At 40.8% G+C, this 20,707-nt stretch overlaps 1 protein-coding gene and 1 non-coding gene across 4 annotated transcripts in view; one reads left to right on the forward strand and one right to left on the reverse strand.

Annotated features, from left to right (window-relative positions):
* Nucleotides 1-1,632: 1,632 nt before the first annotated feature.
* On the reverse strand, nucleotides 1,633-1,705 carry trnav-uac (transfer RNA valine (anticodon UAC)). The gene has a single exon. It is a non-coding gene; the product is annotated as a tRNA-Val (tRNA).
* Nucleotides 1,706-14,792: 13,087 nt separating this feature from the next.
* bcorl1 (BCL6 corepressor like 1) overlaps nucleotides 14,793-20,707 on the forward strand; it is a 28,284-nt gene continuing 22,369 nt past the window's right edge. The window contains exon 1 of one of the 3 annotated variants that reach the window (XM_015006048.2): nucleotides 14,793-15,065. The gene's annotated coding sequence lies outside the window, so the exon portion shown is untranslated. Of the gene's footprint in view, nucleotides 15,066-17,602; nucleotides 18,947-20,707 lie in introns of those variants that run through there. The other 2 variants (XM_015006050.2, XM_015006046.2) reach the window with 2 other exon arrangements.

Below are 20,707 nucleotides of genomic sequence, written 5' to 3' on the forward strand. Positions count from 1 at the left end.
TGTAAAAATTCAAAAGTCAGACAGATGACATCATATTTTGAATTTATTGGTATACAGAAGGATAGATAGTTGACATATTGATTACATGGTATGATTAGTTTCCTTTAAGTATGGCATTCTGTATTATTGCCAAAAAGCTTTACTTTGTCTCATTTGTTCAAAGAATATTGCAGGGATTAATATTTCCAAACCTAAGGCAGATTGATAGTCTTATCTTAATTGTGTTGTTCTGTCATTTGACATTTAACATACTAATTGAGGCCTGTGGATTTTGAGGTTGTTGGTTGTTTGCAATCTTTGCTGGCTTCACCTTTGCTGTTACTTCCTGTTTCTTTCCTATGGCACCTATATAAATTTTTTTTTGGCCAGAATGATGGTCAGCAACTAGTGCTTTTCTATGGTCATCGCTGGTGTTTTCCTCACTGCATCGTGTTAACAGACACCTAGGCATCCTTTGCTGATGATCAGTAATTTAAATAGCAACACCTGACCTGATACTTCCCTCACCTAAATGCAGTGAGAAACCAGGGAAGTACTTAGATTTTATAAACAGCTTTTTATGCTTTTGAACACTTGAGGTTAGAGTTTAAAGATTTTTAAACTCTGCAAAGTCCAGCAAAGTTTTAAAGTATGTCCTGATACATACATTTATGTATAAAAAAAACATTCTGGGTTCTGAACAGCTTTTGCTAAAGGGGAGTTTTAAAAATTGCAGTAAAGTGTACTTACTTTTATAAAAAAGATTTATGCCTCAGGACTTCTGCATAAAGAAAGAATTACATTATTGTTATAATGGGTTTGTACATTAGTTCTGGAAACATTAACTGTTATTAGGAAGTTGTACACCAGTAAATAATACATTTGGGAAGATTTTTGATTTATTACTCTCTTGAGAAGTCAAACGAATATATATAGTTAACCTGAATCACTTTCAAAATGTTTATGGAAATTGCATATTTTCCAGACACTAGTTCCCAAAACAATTGGTCTTTTTTGCCTTTTTCTTTCAAACAGACCAGAAATAGTTTCTAAATTAATGAATAAAGAAAGCAAAAACTAGCAGGTTCTGTTGAGCCAAGAAGTTTGTGTTTCTGTTGTCTCACAAATTCAGATATCCTTAGTTAATAGAGCAGAAAAATATAGTATACATATCTTCCAGTGAGGAAATTCAAGTAAAAAAAAAGATTCACCCCAAAAAATAATATTAAAATTAAGAAATAGGGCAAACTGTGTTTATATTGCCTTAATATATAGCAGAAAGTATTCTCGGGACATTTTTATGCAAAGAAATTCAGCAATTCCCTATGAGCGATCCCTTGGCAACAAGGGAGAATTAAAGCCGTTTTAACAGGTAGGAATATCTGGCAGAACCAGACTCAGGCAGGGCAGCCATCTGCTGCGACCAGGGACAACAAGATGGGGAAAAGAAACAGAAGCACTAAAATGAAAAAAAAAATAACCACATTAACGGCTCTGAAAATCAGCCAGATCCAGAGAACCATGAAGAAAATTTACGGCCCACATTTGAACTGTAAGTTTTCATCAGGTTTGTACTCGTTTGAATTTTCGGCCGAAAGGCGGAAATAATGAATTTTCACTTCTTTTTTGATGACAGAGTGGAAAATGTTCGCTTGGTTCCACTGGGGCTCGAACCCAGGACCTTCTGCGTGTAAAGCAGACGTGATAACCGCTACACTATGGAACCAACTGGCTTCGCGAGCGCCTGGACTCGGCATATGACGCGATACCAGAGGAATGCGCAGTTCCGCGTGCATTGCAGAGCGCGGTTGTTTGTGACAACGTATGGGAATGACAGCGCGGAAAGTCACGGTGTCCTCCACGCTGCGCTGTCTCAGTCCCAGCTCGCTCGCCTGCTTACTTTCGGCTGCTCCTGTTTACGTCCAGTTGAGGGTCGATTCCTGTTGGGACGGTTAGCTTTTGTCTCTGATCACCCTGAGCTGCAGCTTGTAAACTATAAACACGGAGTGGAGCGAATCCTCGTAATTTGTCCCTATTTCTTTTCTCGTTTTCCGCCGACTCGCACGGGCAGCTAGTCGAGATTAGCGTCCGGAACAAAGCTGTTTTTGCGTGTCCTGCTGGTATGGTGCGTGATGAGTGTGTGGACGGTCAAACTGAAGGAAATGGCTCGCTGCTGCTGCACCTCGCCAGCTTATGATGTCATGTGAATGTGGGACACTGATGTGTTGTGTGAAAAATACGGACATGTCGCTGAGATAAAGATCGTATATTTAGCAGGAACATTTAAAGTGATCAAGTTTGACAGAAAGAGTCTTATTCGTAGTAAAGAAATGTACGTCCACCCATTATCACCATGAATGTTATGTTAATTTGGAGCTGTTAATCAGCTGGTCTTTCTCAGGGTGGAATGATTATGTAACAATCTACTTAAAAGACTATAAAAAACCCAATTAGATTTAGAGTTTAGATTTATATTATATTATTTCTGATCCCCATGTGGGAAGTTAAAGCTATCTATATTGTGGAGTTGCTGGGCCAGACTTGAGAAAGGGCTTACAGGGGCAGTAGCAGAGGGCTCCGATTTTTGAGAGGGCCCAAGGATTTTTTCTTTCCTTATTTTTCTTTTTGAGTTCTATTAATATTTTGTTATTTTTATGAATATAGACAGTACATTGAAGTATTGGATAATTATGAAGTTACAGTCAATTTCTTTGGGAACAACATGGAGTTATTGTCCCACAAGTCTGAACCGGAAGTGATCCACGCCACTTAACCGCCATCTTGTTCGGCAAGCGTAGCGCAAAGCACAGATGAACCATGGCTTTGAGATCAACAAAATGAAAGAAGAGTGCTCAAAAATTGAGTAATCAAGTAAGAGTTGTAATGTACTTATATTATTTATAAATTAGATAGATTTATAGATTAGAAACTAGGCGAGGGCTAGCTCCAAGAATGTGTCTTATTTATTGTTGTCATACCAACTCCATAGCAACCATCATGAACAGTTAGTTACAGATACCTACCAAGATGGCTTCCAGCTACAAAGTTCCTGAAAGTGTGATGTCACATGAAACTATGTATTAATTTACAGTAATTTCCATTAATAGAATATTTTTCCTTATTGGATAGGGCACCAAAACTGGCCCCAGCCCAGGGACCCACATCCTTCTATATCCGGCCCTGGGTGCATATATTCATGTGTAAGCTAGAACCCTCATGCTTTTTTGCTGCCACAAACAAGCTTCAGCTATAACTCTGACAAGATAAATAAGCACCCTTATCAGAAATGGCAGAGCTCATTTTTATTTATTTGTTTTATTTAGAAAAATAAAACAAGAAAAGATTAAAAAGTAATCTGGCCTGACTCGGAACAAATATAGTTTTTCAGCAGGTTCCTGCTCTGCAGAACATGCAAGCACAAACATACATCACTGCCATCACATCAGCTAACACCAAACAGTACAATCACAGATAAACTCAATAGAGTGAAGCAGCAGCAGCAGAAAGCCACATCTTAGTGGCTACAGGCTACAGCAGGAGCCTCCTGAGGTTTGATCGGGGGGTAATATTGGTAGATTCACTTCAATACCAGTTTCTATGTTGGGACCTTTCAGTTGATCACAAGTTAAAGTACTGAGTAACAGATCATAGCATCTATTTAGAAAAATGATGTAAACAGATAGACAAAATTATATAGTTATGTAATTCTGATGTTTTAAAGAGTAAAATACTTCAAATAAGTAGCATCACTACAAAATAAGAAATGTAGGCATAAGAAATTAGTTTTACATCATAAAGCTTTTTAAGTACTTGAAGTAGGTGATGTACATGTGCTAAAAAAGTGCAAAGTAGTTTTAGTGACAATATGCAGTGTTTACTGTACATTGACTTGACCTGCAAAAGGCTCAGCAGATAGAAAATTACTTTAGAACAAACTTGTTTACATACTAGAAGTATCACTTTAACATATATTTTAAATATGTGTGGTTCATTTTCTAGATATAGTAAGGTAGCCATGGATTAAAATATATATCTCCCCTATGGTGCAGTAAAAGTACAACTAAAAGTGCATTTTTTCCAAATGTACTACAGTAAATGTAACTAGTTAGTTTGTTTGTTAGTACCCACCTCTGGTTAATTATTGAGAAAGAGTTATACCAGATATGCATTGATGGAAGTGTGTAGTTTCTCTGTGGTACTTACTAAGGACATTTAACCAAGTACTGGTGAGGGTGAATGCATGCATATATTTGAGTTTGTATGTACATTTTGACACGCATTTTACACTTTTATCTATTGTGTCAGTACAAATTCATAATTAAATCCCTAAAATTAATATGATATCCATGTCAACCATAGCTGTACATGGATGTCTGACAGCAGCAACACATTCAAACACACGATGATACTATTTAGTCAAAGTATTAATTGTTTATTTCTAATATTTCACAACAGATACATGGCACACATAAAAAGGTTAAAACATGAGAGACTGAGTGTAACATTTACAACAACAAACTAAGACTACAGAGAGAAGCAGCATGACTGAGTTTATTATTCAATCTCAACGTGTCCCTGAAGCTTCTTTGTCAAACCTTGTCACACCTTTTTTAATGCAAGGTCGTTAGTACTGCTTAAAATAAAGACGGCAGAAGAGAGGGATCTGTGTGGCAAATAAAGGTTTTTCTATTAATTATTGTGATAATTTGTGATATACCAACTTATATGCATCTCTGAGACAGAGATCCATCTTAAATGGTCTTTAGTGGACTTTATGTTGGCGTGAGTTAGTTGTTCCTCTTGTATTTGCAGCTGGTTCAAAATGCACATTTTTTAGCTGGTAAAAACTGAAAACATTTCTAGTGCTCCTCACTGCCTAATCTAAAATAATCTTCAAATGCATTTCTATTTAAGTTTTTCAGTGTCAACATGGCCTAATTTGGCCTTGTTTGTTTTAATTGCTTTCCTTGCATTTAATTGTTCTTCAGTCATATTTATGTGTTTTTCTTTCTTTTAGTCCATATTTATAGTTTAGAGTTAAGTGCAGTGCTCTGTTTCTGGTAATAGGATTATTAGGTGGTACCAATTTAGGTTAAACGGCAAGTATTTTGTGACTGCAATTTTTCTCAAATAGCACAATACATTGCAAAAATGCAATGTATTGTCCCTCTTTTAGCCAGCTGATTGGCAGTGCACATGTGTGGAAGAGGTAACGCATGTTATTTGTGACTGAATGTTCAATAAACTCTTGTGACTCCAGGACTAGGATCTTTTCAAAAGGACTCTAAACTGTATGAAAGTCTAAAAGAAGATCGTCTTACTTGACATTTCTGATCCTTAGAGTTAATAGATTTATTTGTGCTTTTACATGTGAATGTATGGATATTTTGGAAATTTAGTGTTTTTGTCATTGATTAATGTGCACATCAAAAATATCTCAATCAAGCAACTGTCCCAATCTTACAAGAAGTTCTGTCTGTCTTTGTTTTCTTGTTGCAGATCAAACTTAAATGATAATTCTAGTGTAGCTGGACTATCAAACTAATTTAACATCAAACTATTTTCTTTTATCCACTTCTTGAATCTACCTGTCAAACTTCTGAGTCTGATTCTCTCATTTTTAGCCATGTTCACTGCAGTGAAGGGCAGAAAGACTTTGTTCAAGAATATGGGGATGACAGCTTCATCTATTTATCATATGGCGTACAATAGCAGACCTTGAGAGCCGGACAGACTTCCACTGATCCAGGCTCCGGCACTGCAGGCAGGATTATTAGATAAAATTGTATGTGGGGAGAGTCAGAATTCATCATGTGCTCATTACTTTCTGAAAATTTTCAAATTAGTCAAAAAATACAGCGATGCAAAAAGAAAATATTGAACACATCTTAAGTTCTTGCTACTCTGAAAAGTTAAAACATCATATAATTAGAACCTTGTTGTTTTTGGTATTTCAAATGACAACAAAAGGAACCGATTATCAAACAAAATGCGGAGTCAACATGTAACAGGTTAAGCAAGCTTTTTTCTTCCATTGTTCCAACAAAATACCTCCAGCTTTGTGAGATTCATGAGCCCTGCAGCAATGCATGCCTCCTTTTTTACACTTTAAGATTTTTGGATGATGCTTAGGTCACATTTTTTCTAATTTAAATTAAATTTTTTGTTGTTTAGAAGTAAATTTACAAGCCTTTGGACCAAATTCTGGAATGAGAAGACAGGAAAAGTGCTCATCACTGAAGATATTATTTCATCAGCTGCTGCTTTAGTGCTTGATTTTCTAAAAGCCTTCAGCAGGTGAATGCATCTTTATAAATTAAAATTTTCTGAGATTGGATCAGCTGCGTTGCTGCTTTGGTATATTGTTTTGATCCCGAGAACCGCTTGATTTCTTAATTTCATTCATAAAACATCAGGAAATTATTGTACTACTGTTCCCTTCATTGAGTCGCTGACAAAAACACACAAGGACCCAGAAGAATGGTGTGATTTTGGTGTCATTTGGTGCAGATTCAGACCCCCGGTGCATGTCAGAAACAGGCACCAGAATGCTACTTAATGGCTCCCCCAGCGGAGCACCATTGTTGTCAGGCCGTGGCCAGATTGTCCAACAGTCAGTCAAAACAGGGAGTACAGGCTGTAGACACAAAGGATACCTCACAGACACACTGGAACCGGGTAGTTTTACAGTCCTGACCAAAATGTTAAAGCTGGACAAGAAATTTCAAGAGATCACATTTTCTGCAGCAGGAAGAAACTGGAGAAGAAAAATGATAAACTCCAACATGCTGCTGTTCAGCCTTGAATAGTTAAAATCTTCACAAAAATCTGGATTTTAAAGTAATTTTCTGTCAGGCATTCACACCGTCATGCCCTCCTCTGATATCCAAGGCGACACGGCTTTCTGTCTTTGAATGTGGCAGTGTAAGCTGCACAAGGAAAAGGCTTCTTGCAACAATTCATCCCTGCAGAGGTTGAATGTAGGAAGACAGCGGGTTCGACGCTTTCAGGAGAAGGTCAAGGGGTAGAACCCAAATGATTTCAGCTGTGTTGAGCTTCAGGATCTAACAAGGCAGATATCCGACCCAAGTGAAGGCTGACTGCAGCTCAACAACCATAAGAGCGCAACTTAGAGAACATAAAATTTCTACATTTTCTTCCACGGCATAAACGTGCCTATTCTGCTTTGCAAAGCAGAATAGGCAGATGTTCTCCGCATGTAGGGGGATTTATCGTGGCATGGGAGCGTTTTCCTTCAATGGGACAATGGAGCTCAAGGCTGGAGATCTTACAGTGAACTTTCCTTTTGCCTGAGGACCCTCATCTACAACCACATCACCAAAGCACCAAGTAAAAGATGTCTCACCAAATCACCAAATACATACATATGATTAAAGACCTCTTCCAGGAGAATAACATCCCTGTATTGACCATCCTGTATGCTTCTGTGAGGTAAATCCCTTTGTAAACAAAAACAGATGCTAATTCCAGATCCTGGATTATCTTCATGAAGCTATCCTCAGACCTCTGGCATAGGGAGTCATAAAGCAAGACTTCAGATAACCGCTGAGTCCCAACTAGATGTGTTACTTCTACAGACAAATTAGCTTGACTTGAATAAGTAGAAACCATGGCCATACTGTAGGGGTGCGTAGATTTATCAGCCAGTCGATTTCCTTAACTTTGGGACTTCAGAGATCGGCTGATGCTGATATGTGAAGCCGATCTTATCTACCTCATCAAACCACTGTCCTCTTCTGCTCTGCTGTGAGAGAGGTTTGACTGACAGACCAGCACACTAGGTCATTTCTGCACGTTTACAGTTAACAACAGTCACCCCACTATTGACCACTCAGCGACTTTCTTCCTATATTTAGCAATAATTCAGACAAAAAAATTGGTATAAGCCAAAACAGGAGTCTGCTGTCCAGGTTTTTAAACATCAGCAATCAGCGATCTGCCAGAAACCTGCAATCGGTGCAAACCTACTACACTGGCAAAAATAACTTGGAAAAACAATTGCAGTTGCTTCATTCAATACTTCCGTCTTTCATTTCTCACCACACAAGACGTTTACGTCAGCTGTCGGTAAATTACGGCGCTCCATTCTCCTCCTGGCAGCACTTACGCTAGCCCGCAAAATAACAGCAAAAGTTGGGAGAGAACACCAGATTTGGTCGGTTGTTCAACAATAACTGAATACATTTTCTGAAAATAGTATCTGCTGAGGATTCATTAACCAAGTGATAATCACAATAAAATAGTTTTTCAATTCTGCTCCTAAGAAAGTTAACCATAGTGTGAAAATACTACAACTAAACGACTATAATTAATAAAAATAATATCTAACTAATACTAGCTAATAAAAGCTATTTAAAGCCAACTGAATTAGACAAAAAGTCAGTTCCAGCAATCCTCAACATCTTCTGCAGGAAGTCTGTGAGCAGAAGAGGATAAAATGGCTGCATGACTTCATTCCTCACTAAGCGGCTGCTTGTAATCTGGACCACTGATCCAGGGTCAGCAGTGTGCCGACTTTGTTATCCATTTGATCTAACATTGTAATCATTGCAGTAAAGTTGCAATACCTTTCAGCAAGTGTAGTTGTAGATGTTTTCCCCTGTCAGTGGGTGCAGTTTCACAATGTCCAATGCAGTAATTACAAAAATAATAATAAAAAAAATCCCTATTGGCCAGTTTAACAGACTAAAATCTAAAATACACACACAGGACTGTGAAATTTTAAATGCATTTTCACTATCTTGAAAAAGTCTTCTCAACGTTTCACATTTTATACGTTGCCTCAATAAAGTTGAGTATATTGTATTTATATTTATTGAGAGAAACACATTCATGTAAGGAAAACACAGTTTTAGAGATGTTTTGCAAAACAGTTATGAAACCTCAAGTTAGTATAGGAGTGCACTGATTGCAGTTTTCTGGCTGATCACCAATCTTTAAGAAGCCTGACATCATCAGGGTGCTGTGGTGGTGCAGGGGTTCAGCATAAGGAGGCCTCAGTCCTCATCTCTACCAGGTTTCCCTCCTGGATAGTTCTGCGTTTAGATCCATTCGCTTCTCCTGTCCCTGTTGGAGGAAAAGCATCACATGATGCTGCTGACACCAGCATGTTTCACCTTGGAGATGCTGTGTTCACGATGATGTTCAGTTAGTTTTGAATTAAGTCTGGAAAGTTTGAATTTGACAAGTTCCACGTATATTTGCTGCGGCCCCTTCATGACAGCTGCAAGTTAAAAGTCATGACTTTCTTTCAACAGTGGTTTTCTTCTTTCCATTCTTCCATAAAAGCTGAATTTATTTAGTCTACAGCTAATGGTTGTCTTGTCAACAGATTTTCCCACCTGAACTGCCTCTTTGTTGCTGCTCTGATGAATGTTCTCCTTGTCCAGTCTGTCAGTTTAGATGGACAATGATGTCTGGTAGAAAAATCCATTTTGTACTTTTAGAGCATCTCTTTATTTTTTTTTTCTTTTCAGCCTTCTGTGTCATTTGAAGAGAACTATATTTACACCAGTCTCAATGCAGACTTATTATAGACACAAATGAACTAATGCTGTTTGAGTTGTCTGTGCTAAATATTTCTTTTTATCTCAGATTGACAGTGATATCAGGTTATAAAATTCTCATATTTATTAGGTTTGCCACCAGATGCCTTAGCTCGCTGCAGACTAACCAGAACTCTCAAAATTCAGCAGCTGTTTGAAAACTGAACCCTAAACATCAATATTTTATTCACACAGGAAATACAGAGACTATCTCGCTCATGTCCACAGCCTCCTTAATAGTAAACCCACACTCACACATCTCTTCTAGTGTATTATTAAAAATATTGTATAGCAAAATTAAGAAAATATATTCCCTTGATGAATACAGGATGTATAATACACAGAGATGTCCCACAGATATCAGTGCACATGTACTGTTTACTCACTGTGTTCATACAGCAGAAATCCCCTCCACAGAAAAACACTCACATAAAGTAGAGTGAAAAAGTGTTTGCACCCTTCCTGGTTTCCATTATGTGTCACACTTAGGTGTTTCAGAACATCAAACCAATTAAGATAGCAGTCAAAGACAACAAACATAAACACAATATGAAATTATTATTATTATTATTATTATTATTATTATTATTATTATTATTGAAGAAAAAAATCCAAAAAAAGAACCTGCAAGGTGTTGTTTGTCCTGCAGTCTGAATTTGCTGTGATTAATTGGACAAGTCAGGTTTGTTAGCAAAGCACATTTCATAAAACAGATGAAGAAACAAATAAAAGTAACAATTAAATCAGGATCATTAGACATATTTTTTCAAAGCAAGTAAGGCATCACCCAGCAAAAGCATAACGGTTATTTAAAAAAAAATGTTTAAATTGAACTAGAAAGCAAACTATTTTTATTTGACACCTAAGTGCAGGGTTTGAATATGATGCCACAATGTCAGTCTGCCAGTTCCTGCTGCTGCAAACATCCCCATAGTATGATACTCACACCACCATGCTTCACTGTAGAGACGGTGATGAGGTGTACGTGGTTTCCTCCAAATATGACGTCTGGCATTCACACCAAAGAGTTCAATCTTTGTCTCAACAAATCAGAAAATTTAGTTTCTCTTGGTCTGAGAGTCCTCCAGGAGCTTTTTGGTAAACTCCAGATGGGTTGCCATGTTTATTAAGGATTGGTTTTCGTCTGACCGCTCTACCTTACAGGCCAGATGATAATTGTCCTTCTGGAAGGTTGTCCTTTCTGGAGCTTGGACAGAGTGACCATCAGGTTCTTGGACACCTCCCTAAGACCTTTCTCCTCTAATCACTCAGTTCAGACAGCCAGCCAGCTTCAGGAAGAGTCCTGCTGGTTCCAAACTTCTTCCACTTACCGATAACGGAGGCCACTGAGCTCACTGGGACCTTCAAAACAGCAGAAACGTTTCCCCAGATTTGAGCCTCAAGACAATCCCTTTGAGTTCATGCTTAGTGTTTGACCTCTGACCTGCACTGCCAACTGTAGGGCCTCGTAGAAACAGGTCTGAGCCTTTCCAAATCAAGTCCAGTCGGCTCAGGTGGACTCCATTTAAGCAGTAGAAACATGCAAGTTTGACCAGTGGACACAGCTTAGTTTAGAACTTCATGGCAAAGGCTGACAATGTACATCTGATTTCTTGGTTTTCTAGTTTTTTTTATTTTTATAAATTTACAAATAAATAATTCAAACATTTTTGTCATAATTGAGTATTTGTGTATAGAATTTTAAGGAAAGAGATTATTTTGATAAAATTTGGAATAAGGATTTAGCATAAAAAAATGTGGAAAAAGTGAATACTGTCCAGACATTTAAAAGCTGCCAGCTGCTTGTTTCTCCTTTCACTATCTCAGTGGTGCTTTAATGCCCAGGAACCGACAGAGACAACCATGTTCACCTGACTTTATATGCACCATTGGTGGCTCTGCCTCAGGTGACAAAGTGTGTTTCGTGTTTGGATCACACAGGTGTTTAATTTACAGTAAATCTTTACTGTTAGATGTCAAAAATAGCTAGAAACGTAAAATTTACATACGAGAACAACAGTAAATTTTAAACCGATGTTTGTTGTAGTTTCATCATGGTGAGAATACTTTGAACTACTATCCCAAAATGTGACTATGGAGTCGTAGATCTACCATAAATAACCTTTGACTGTTTATCTTTAGGGGAAAGAATGTTATCCCGTAGGATTGAGTTAACTCTTGAAGTTTGCACAGAAATTTGAGAAGTAAAGCTAAGATTTTATCCCAAAAAACTCACAGTAAAAAAAGTAGACTTACACAGAAATTGCACTATATTGGCAAATGTATTTGCTCACCCATCCAAATCATTTAATTCAGGTGACTTCTAGAGGCATTCAAATCACTTCCATGGCCACAGTCGTATAAACTCCAGCACCTGAGCTTACAAGCTGCTTTTACAAACATTTTGTAAAAGAATGAGTCACTTTCAGAAAAAGTATCCTGATAATATGTTAACTGGGCAAAAGGTCCGGCCAGGATATTTCTTCCCTACTAAATTTTCCAAAGTGAAAGCGTTTGAGAATGACAGCAACTCAGCCACAAAGTGGCATCCACAGAGTCAGGTCAGCGGATGCTGAGGCACACATTGTCATGTTCTGTGTCACTGAAGCTGGACCAAACGCAGACTAGAGCCTTTGAGGACCATTGTGGACACTTTTATAGTAAAATGACAAAACTTACAACAGAAGCACAATGAGAACAGGTTATAAAATAGCGGTAGAGAAACGTAAGAATCCAACAAAGAGCATTGAAAAACCAGGAGGTAAAATACTGAGACGGGTGGAAAATGACAAGAGAACCAGATGAGATGATCAGGGGCGCAGCTGTGGGAGGAAGACTAATTAACACAGAGGGAGCAGAACTAACAACCAATGAGTCTACAAACCGAAGGAGGAAGATCTGACAGTAATCTGAGAAAATAAATTGGAATGTAAAAGCAGCACAACACAAGTACTAAGAAACTAAACAGAAAGGAATTAACTAATATGGCAACACCACAGAGCTATAATGAATACAGAGAGCTGAACAGAATATGGCAAGTTCTATTGAACATAAATAAATTACAAAAAATTATTATAACACAAAAACCCCAGGGTCGTGACACAGTGTGCAGAGGTCATCGACAAGCTGCAGAGCTCCAGTCTTTATGTGGCCTTCAAAGTATCTGAACAATGAAGCATAGAAAGCTTCATGGAGTAAGTTTCTGTTTCTGAGCAGCTGCATCGCAGCCTCACTTCACTAAATCCAGGCTGCAGCTCAGCGTTTGGCTTTAGCCAGGAGAAAGGTGGCTGCAGTGTACCAAGTAGAAAGTTTGGTGCTGAAGGGTTTATGAACGATGTGGCTCTTTTTTTCAGAAGTTGGGTTCTCTTAATTAAAGACGCCATAATGGTGCAGCACACCAAGATATTTCTTACAATTTAATGAGAAACTGAAAGAACAGTTTGGAGATTAGCTATTTCTGTTCCAACACTTCTTACTACTGCCCAAAGCAAAGTCCATCTGTCCATCCATCCATCCATCCATCCACCCACCCACCCACCCACCCATCCATCATCCATCCACCCGTCCGTACATCCATCCGTCCGTCCTTACATCCGTCCGTCCATACATCCATCCATCCATCCATCCACCCACCCACCCACCCGCCCGTCCGTCCGTCCGTCCGTCCGTCCGTCCGTCCGTCCGTCCATCCATCCATCCATCCTTCCAATTTAAACTAGATGATTTCACATCAGCTCTCCAGTTTCACATTTTCACTTCAGGCGAAAATGTCAAACATTTCAGGTGAAAACAGTTGAAGTGTCAGAAGCAATGTTTTCAGTCATTATTAATATGAAAGTCAAGATGGAGTCTGTAATTAAACGTAAAATCGTGCTCATTTAAAACAGCGCCATGCCTTCTTCTGGTGTTTTGAATTGGATCTAAATCCATGAATCTGGGATACAAAAAAAAAAAAAAAAAAAACTAAAAACAAAGATTAAAGTTTGTTGGCCCCATATCTGGCCTACAGTGCAATTTTATGACAAGCTATATTTCTCTACAACTTTATCTCTGACCTGTGTGTCCCTTGGTCTTCATGATCTTTGTTCGCTGAAGGTTTCACAGAGCCTCTGAGATTATATTAAATAGGTGACTTCTAGAGGCATTTACTTCCACTGGACTTTATTTAGTTTTTTATTTATTAAAAAGGGTCAATATTAGCCTGGCCATTAACTTCCTATGTTCAGCTCTGCTCAATTATCATGTCCCTTTGGTGCTCCATTTGGTATTTCTCCAATTGAACTTGATTTCTCTGGTGGACTTGCAACCAATCAGCGAACAGAAAGAAAAGTTGTGAGTGATGACATTTATTTTCTGCCCTGTTTTAGAATTGTAGCCTGCATGTAGTTTAGCAAACGCAGTGGAGGAAGTGAATGAAGCCATGTTGGCCAGGCTTCCAAAAAAACTGAATTAACATCAACAGTCGGCTTGTTCGGCTTGGCACCTCTATCCTCGAAGAATGGAACCAGCAAAGCATGGAAACAACCAGCAAAGGATGGTTAAGAATAACATCTCACTTTATTTCGGTTGTTTTTGCGTTACATTCAGTCAGATAATGTGGGAGAAAGAGGCTGAAGGCAGCAAAGGATGGTTGTTTCCAGTCGAACTGGTGCATTACCTACGTCATGGCCAAATATTAACCACTGAGTAAAATTTAAAACTTCAACAGAATCCACACCTCGAGTAAGCAATCATTTTTCTCAGTGGCCGAAAGTCGAGACACTCTGTTGAAGCAAATAGGAGCTGACTTTCACCAGGCTAGGTGAATATATAAGCACACCGCACTTTCCAGATTTATATTTGTTATAAAAGTGACAGCAATGTATGATCTGACTTCTGACTCCCCATCCCACTTTTGTACTTTATCGTGTTATCTGTCATAAAATCACAATCAAACATGTTGTATGGTTGTAATGAGATAAAATGTGAGTACTTTAATAAACAAGAACTTTTCTCCTTAAATAAGCTCTGTGTTTTAGCTGGAGTCAGTAAGGGGAAGTTAGGGTGCTGTGTTCACACCCGTTTGTGAGTTAAAATGGCAGAAGCAGCGTTTCCAGCCCTCACCATTACGAAAGTTTAATTTGGCCTGTGTAATTCAAATCAAATACTTGCTTATTCAGAATAACATCTCGCTTTATTTCGGCTGTTTTTGGGTTACATATCAGTCAGATAATGTGGGGGACAGCAACTAAAGACTCCAAAATGAAAGGCTGAGACCCAACGAGCAGCATGTCTGCCTGTTATTCACCTGTAGGGCTTATGCCGGCGCTAGGACCCAGGGTGCGCGATTTTCATCTCCAGCTGCTGCAGACCGAAAACTGGCAATAAGGGAAGATCGCGAGGACAAGCCAAAATTGCTTACTGTATTCATTCTGCTTCAAAAATCCCACCCGTGGCCCCTCACCGAAGCCCGGGCGACGGCGGCGGCCGCTTGTTGCGCTGTGTGCGGGCTTTGAGGCTGTCGACGGCTCGGAGCGCAAGGTAAGACGGTGCAATACCATGCGATTACTAATAACAAAGGCGTTACGGGCGAGCAGGGGGCATTAAAGGGGGCATTGCACAACGCTGCCGAGGGCGAGTAAAACTCTGCCAAACTTTGACCTGGATATTTGCGTTTCCCCTCCCGGTTTGTGTCTCGAAGGAGCCACAGTAGTTGGCGTGATGTTTCTCTGTTATCCCGCGGCATTAAATGCGGGATCGTGTCACATGTATACGGACAGCCAAGTTGTGGGGATGACATCCGTGGAAGTGCCGTCCATGCGTGCCGGGTGCGGGGTAAAATCCAGATCCTGACACAGTTTAGACCCCCGTAGATGCGATTTGAACATTTCTGGGATAGATTTAACACAACATAGCACACAGGGCCATCCATTAACCTGGAGGATAACATCACTCTGGACTGTTTCTGTGAGCGGCTGCTGTCCTTCCTGTAGCATACTGTGGAATAATTGATCACTTATACCAAGATGGAAGGGCATTGTTGTGGGTTTGCGTGTCCTGACTTCCCCGCAGCCTCGACATTATTGACCAGGTGAAGCACCAACTTAGACGGGACATCCTCCTCGCCGTGAAGCATGGCGGCCTAAATAGGGTCGATAATCTCCGATATGACTAACACTTAGATGAGCATGTGAGCCCACTTTGAAGACGACACACTTTGAACAAAATAAAAACAGGCCCTTGAACATAAACAAAGTGCATTCATCCGTGGCATCGCAGCTGCCATCGTCGCTTGTGCGGAATACCACATCCCTGATTTATAATAATGGCGTGGATAACAAGTTTTGAAATAAAAAATAAATAAAAAAAACTCCCAGCTTCACACATCCGGTGTGGAGTCCGTGAAAGAAAGCAGCCGGTCGCAGCCGGGGGATTTCATCCGGAGCTCCTGCGCGGAGGTTCGGGTCTCCGGGTTGCCCCCCTCCCCAGCCCGCTGCCCCAGGCTCAGACACAATGCGATGTGTCAGCTGCCCACTTTGTGTGACTGTTACGGCTCTCTACGGCGTTTCCCTCCTCACTGATCGGCCGCTTGTATTTGTTTTGCCGATTTCTCATCTGGCCGCCTGTCAGCGATTTGTCCGATTACACGCAGCCATTGCTGGGCGAATGGCGAAGGGCATGCTGGAGTCTCCCGCACGGCGGAGCAGCGAAGTAGTTTGTGGACAGGGTCGTTGTCCTGCACGGCGGCAGCAGCCACACTAATTCCTCCCACCACACGGCGGCTTCAGCCCGGCCGTTTTGGGCGGTTATTTCCCCACCAGGCACCAGGCTGGAGTTCAGAAAAGTCAGATATTTGTTGTTGCTAAAGGAGTGGATCCCCGTGCAAAGCAGCAGGCCTGCTCTGCTCTCTGGATTCAGGTAAGACCGAGTGGCCTAATTACAGCGCAGTCCCCTGCACCGCTTAACTACTGTGCCAAAATGTGATTATGGAGTAAGAGAGCTGAATGACCTGTGGCTGTTTATCTTTAGGGGGATGGGGGAATCTTGTTGTTTTCCATTGACTTACCTGTCATGATGTGAGCACAGAAATATGAGAATGTAAACTAGGATTAATCTGAATGTGCAAACTGGAGTTAAAACCACCTAACTGAATCCAGAACCTAAACTACCCTTATGGTAACAGGAAATGTGATTTTGACATACTGCTCTGCAATGTCAGAGCTGAAGATGCACAACACATAGAGAGGGAGAGGGAGGCGCTGTCTTTATAATCATTATAAAATAATTGTTTCAATAGGGTTCACTCATTAGGTTTTCTATATCAAAGTGTTTGGGCCAGAATGTGATTCTCAGGTAAAAATACCACGATTACTCTGCATAAATGTAACATTTTAACAGAATTATATAGCATTTCAAACACAAAATCAACAATTATTTTCTCTGATGCTAAAATAATCTGACATTTTAACTATCGTAGCTGTGATAACCACATCTGTAACATTTATTGACTAGCTGTACTTTTTTGTAACCAAAAATACTTACAAACAGCTGAATTTACTTTCCTGAAAGGGAAAAAATGTAGCAGCTCTCTTTCTGCCATTCAATAAGTAGTGCAGCAACTAGTGGGGGAGGGGCAGTGATTTCTCACTCTGTGCTCATTGGTTTTGAATGAAAAAGCCTCGGTATACCTTGACATCTGTGATCGACCCATGTCTAGTTTAAAATCTGTTTAATTACCGTCTTCATTGTCATTATAAATAGTTGTTAGCAGTTGCTATCGCCATAAATGTGAAATGGTCTTTATTTCTGATTCACGAGGTCTCAGATCGGTTTATTTTGATTTGAGACAATGGAGATTTACACAAACACAGAAAACTCATCTCTGGGTTTTATGAAGGAGAGAAGATTATAAGAATAGATTTGTTGAAATCAGACACACTTTGTATAGGTATAAAAAAGTGAGATTAACATAATGTTGAGTTAAAAGTCAAAAGTTCTCAGAAAATCAACATCAGCTTAGCTTTTTTTCATGTTTGTTGTATTTGTGACTGAAAGTTGAGATGTTTTTGTTATTTCCAATCAGTGTTGTGCTTTGGATAATCTTTAGGGTCTATTTGGACTATTTCCAGTGATAATGTAAACTACATGAGGTTTCAGCAAAAATCAAGTTGTCAAGAAGTCAATTTAAGATCAGCTTTTTAAAAATGGAGCCAGTAAAATGGGTTTTCCCATGTGGGTGAGTTAAAATGTAAGAAGCAGTGTTTTCTCTCTAATTAAACTTAAATCTTATTCAAAATAATGCCCAGTCTTATTTTGAATGTCTTTGCATTGGCTCAAAGTCAGCTGCTCGATTCAGTAAAATGAAAATCTAATTTTAATTGAGCTGAATCTCTGTGGAACAATGCAAATTTGTGAATTTGCAACTAAGCATTTTATGTTTTTGATACTTTTAATCAGTTACGTGCTGTATATTTGTATTAGGAAAAAAACAATTTTAATAAGAACAAGGTAAAAGGAAAAGGCTAATTCTGGTCGTCATTATATCACTTAACTGATTTGGCATCCACATGGTAAATATAGTAGAAATTATTAAAAAATTTGCTTGTGTTTCCCATCCGGTGTTGGCCATGTATGTGAAACTAAAGCTCATAAAGAGACTGGTGAAGTTAGATGGCCACAAAAGACCAAAGGTGCTTTGAAGAAAACATGTTTCAAAATCCCCCTCCGTCCGTCAGGCTGCAGCTGGAGGGCCTCCCGCTCCCTCATGTTAGTCCTCCAGCAGCAGACCCAAACCTCTGCCACTCTGGGTTTTATTAAAGCCCGTTTCACCAGCTGACTGCTAATTGACCTGTCGTGGGCTGACTCAGTCAGACGCTCCGTGATAATCGTAACCCCGCGTTGTTTATTTAAAAAAAAAAAGAAAAAGAAAGAAAGAAAGAAACACACACGCACACGCATTTCATTACTTCGTTGCCCCGATAAGCCTTTTCAGTTTAGCGCACCGTTACACTCTTTGGTCGCGATCCCCCATTCCCCTGAGCGGCTGGAGCGCGCGTTGCATGCCGGTACCTGCAGTTCCGAGCGCTCCCGGCCTCTCCAGCGTCCAACGCTGGGCGTGGAGAGCCTAGCACTACATCTCCCATGCTGTCGCCGCGCACCCTCCTGCCCCTCTCCCTCCCTCCGCTCTCTCCCACCAGACTGGAGGCTGGAGATACGGAACGGACTGTCTTGACGACCCCCCCTCTCTACCCTCCCCTTCTTCTCCTCCCTTACTCCCGCCCCCCCACCCCGGACTTTTAGAGCCGAAAACCGTCGAGATCAGTGAGCAGCCGCGGACGGCCGGGGCGAAAGGCTGGACACGGCCGTATCTATCCACCACAGTCGTGTCTGCACGTCGCTTCACTTGCCATCTGGACGAGCGGGTTCGTAACTGTTTGTGTCATTAGACATCTTTTCGCTCGCTCGCTGATTAGCGCCGGATTGGTTCAGTTTTGGAGGTAGAGAGTGAAAGAAGAAACAAGGGGGGCCCGGAGAGGAGAGGCTCGGTGAATGCCTTTCAACGCCGGAGTGGCTCCGTGAGTCGGTCCGGTGAAGGGCCGATAAGAGAGGCTGGAGCACTTCAGCATTAGGGCGGCCGGGGATAAACACGCAGCGAGCCGGACCCGGTAATAAGTTGTCACCCCTCTGCTGCCCCTCTGTAGTGGACTACTTTTTCTCACCTACCTACCAGTTGGTCCAGTTTGTGTGCTTTTTTGGCCAGTGGAAATAATCGTTAGTTTGTCATGTGTTACTTTGTTGTTGTTGTTGTTGTTTAGTTCGCGTCTCGTTTCGGTCTCTTGTTTTGACTTTGCTCGGATGTTGACTGACCTTATCGGGCGCAGATGTGACAGATTGTGGGGGTCTTCTGGCAGGGCTCTCCCGTCACTTCGCTGGTTTTGTCAGCGAGCCGCCTGCCCGGTTAGTGTCCATGTTTGCCTGCGGATGGACCGGTCACCTGAGAGCCCGGTCCTCCCATTATGCTGGAGAAAGGGAGCAACGCGGAGCTCTCCAGAGTTTTTCCGTGCTTATATTTATACCGACTGCCCCAGCACAGCGTGCATGTGGGCTTTTTGTGCACTTTTTCTTTTTTCTTTTTTTTCCTTTTTTTTTGTCAGCTGTGACATTGGGAACCGCTGAACAGGACAGGGGGCTGACCGGATGGAAGTAGGGGGGCCACAACAGAATAATGTGGCTGTTTTTCCTCCCCTTTTTCATCCCTCTCTCCCTCTCTTTCTCTCTCTCAGAGGTATTCCCAGCCTCCACTTTTTGTTTTCGTCTGCTGCCCACGGCGTGTGCGCGGACCTCTGCATGCATTCGCTGGCCTACATCCGAGCGAATGGATTCAGATGTTGCGGAGCAGACCGCGATCGGAGCACAAAGACAAACTAGCTGTAAGCAACTGTTGTACGGTAATGTATGCAGACCCTCCTTTCCACGGAGCGGAGCGGCATCTGCATCGCTGCTCCCCCCCCCTCTCTCTCTCCCCCTCTCTCTCATCTGAACACGCAGATTACACGCAGAGATTTGGCGTGTCTGTCTGTCAGTATGTGCATCATCTTCGCTGTGGCTCCAGTGACTCAAAGGTGAAACATTTCCATCGCATTCAAAGCTTTCACCTCAGATTTTTAGAGCCTTTTTGGTGCGCTCACCTCCACCTTCATCCAGGATGCTCCTCCTGTGCACACGGATGCTTCATGATTAAATGTGTGATATAGTTATCTATGTTATTACATTAAATTCCCTGTTCTCTGTAAGATAACAATCAAAACTTTTTCTCATTTAAGTCGACCACTTTCTGCTCTGCTGGACTTTATGTAAAGCAAAACGCTGCAGATAAAGGTTAGTTCAGTGGTTGCCTCATATATGGATTAATGTATGGTCATACGGAGGACAGACCACGGAGACCAGGGGTCAGAGGCCACTTTAACTCTAGCTCCTGTTTGAAGTGACAGATAAAAGCAAGTGTCAGTGAGAAATTATTTAGTGGTGTTGAAAATATATTCTGTCCTTTAGCTCTGGGCTGATTGAATGGCTATAGTTGTTGATTTGAGGTTATTTTGATACAACAGGGTAAGTAATGCATGGATAGGCTGCATTAGAACTGGGCTATTGCTGTAAATTAAAGCTGCATCATGTACTGAGTG

The sequence above is a fragment of the Poecilia mexicana genome, unplaced genomic scaffold, assembly GCF_051168715.1.
Source record: "Poecilia mexicana isolate PSO_F unplaced genomic scaffold, ASM5116871v1 scaffold_10, whole genome shotgun sequence".
NCBI classification, from domain to species: Eukaryota; Metazoa; Chordata; class Actinopteri; order Cyprinodontiformes; family Poeciliidae; genus Poecilia; species Poecilia mexicana.